This window comes from Gymnoscopelus microlampas, assembly GCF_963454915.1.
Source record: "Gymnoscopelus microlampas genome assembly, chromosome: 20".
Taxonomy (NCBI): Eukaryota; Metazoa; Chordata; class Actinopteri; order Myctophiformes; family Myctophidae; genus Gymnoscopelus; species Gymnoscopelus microlampas.
This window is the reverse complement of record NC_139957.1, coordinates 47051052-47052985: the sequence shown is the minus strand read 5'-3', so window position 1 is coordinate 47052985 and position 1934 is coordinate 47051052.

The following is a 1934-nucleotide window of genomic DNA, read 5'->3' as shown; positions in this document are numbered from 1 at the left end:
GTGTGTGTGGGACGGTTAAGTTGTAACGCTGGTTAATGGTGTGTGTGTGTGTGGGACAGTTAAGTTGTAACGCTGGTTAATGGTGTGTATGTGTGGGACGGTTAAGTTGTAACGCTGGTTAATGGTGTGTGTGGGACAGTTAAGTTGTAACGCTGGTTAATGGTGTGTGTGTGTGGGACGGTTAAGTTGTAACGCTGGTTAATGGTGTGTGTGTGTGGGACAGTTAAGTTGTAACGCTGGTTAATGGTGTGTGTGGGACGGTTAAGTTGTAACGCTGGTTAATGGTGTGTGTGTATGGGACGGTTAAGTTGTAACGCTGGTTAATGGTGTGTGTGTATGGGACGGTTAAGTTGTAACGCTGGTTAATGGTGTGTGTGTGTGTGGGACGGTTAAGTTGTAACGCTGGTTAATGGTGTGTGTGTATGGGACGGTTAAGTTGTAACGCTGGTTAATGGTGTGTGTGTGTGGGACAGTTAAGTTGTAACGCTGGTTAATGGTGTGTGTGTGTGTGGGACGGTTAAGTTGTAACGCTGGTTAATGGTGTGTGTGTGTGGGACAGTTAAGTTGTAACGCTGGTTAATGGTGTGTGTGGGACAGTTAAGTTGTAACGCTGGTTAATGGTGTGTGTGGGACAGTTAAGTTGTAACGCTGGTTAATGGTGTGTGTGTGTGTGGGACGGTTAAGTTGGCCATCTGGAAGACCAGGAGGAACCAGGGTCAGGGTCTGGGGTCCGCTGATCCTCTGGTAATGACAGACGGGATGATGGCAGCTCACATGAAGGTGGAAAAGGCCTGCTACAGCCTGGTGGGGGACATGGGGGGTGTAGGTGAGGCACTATGTACAGTACAGCTAGCTAGTACCTTGTGTGTGTGTGTGTGTGTGTGTGTGTGTGTGTGTGTGTGTGTGTGTGTGTGTGTGTGTGTGTGTGTGTGTGTGTGTGTGTGCATGTGCGTGTGTGTGTGTGTGTGTGTGTGTGTGTGTGTGTGTGTGTGTGTGTGTGCATGTGCGTGTGTGTGTGTGGCATTTAGATGTGTTTATTTTAAGTAGACGCCAACCTCATCCTTTTCCCAGACTGTCGAATCATCATAAACAATAAATAATAAACAATAAACATACAAGGCTATGGAGATACTGTACATAATCCTCTGGGTCGTTTAGTGAAGCCAGGACTGTGTGTTACGTGTAACAGAATGTTTCTACATGGTGATGTTGTTACATTAAAGACAGGACTGTGTGTTAGCCTACTTGTAACAGAATGTTTCTACATGGTGATGTTGTTACATTAAAGACAGGACTGTGTGTTAGCCTACTTGTAACAGAATGTTTCTACATGGTGATGTTGTTACATTAAAGACAGGACTGTGTGTTAGCCTACTTGTAACAGAATGTTTCTACATGGTGATGTTGTTACATTAAAGACAGGACTGTGTGTTACTTGTAACAGAATGTTTCTACATGGTGATGTTGTTACATTAAAGACAGGACTGTGTGTTAGCCTACTTGTAACAGAATGTTTCTACATGGTGATGTTGTTACACTAAAATAACCTCTGGACATACACAAAAACTCTTCGCCAAACATAGCTGATCTACAAGCCCACAACTCGTCACATTGTGACACATTGTGAGCTTGTAGATCAGCTATTTGTGACAAAGTTTTCCCCCCAGAATATGGACAAGTTAAAAAAGAGAACTTCTTACAACACTGGCAACGTTTTTTTCATAATCTTTTTCTCTGATTTTCTGATTTTTAATGTATGTATTTGTATGAATGGAAGAACAATGGATCCTATTACAGAATGCTAACTTTCCAGGAAGAGAAAAGGTTGTAGTTTCTATTAGCTTGGAATCCCCATCGATGATGTCACTGGTAGGCAGGTTTCTGAACTGTCCACACTACCCTCCTCTGAGACACAGACCGAGTAGACAAAATTG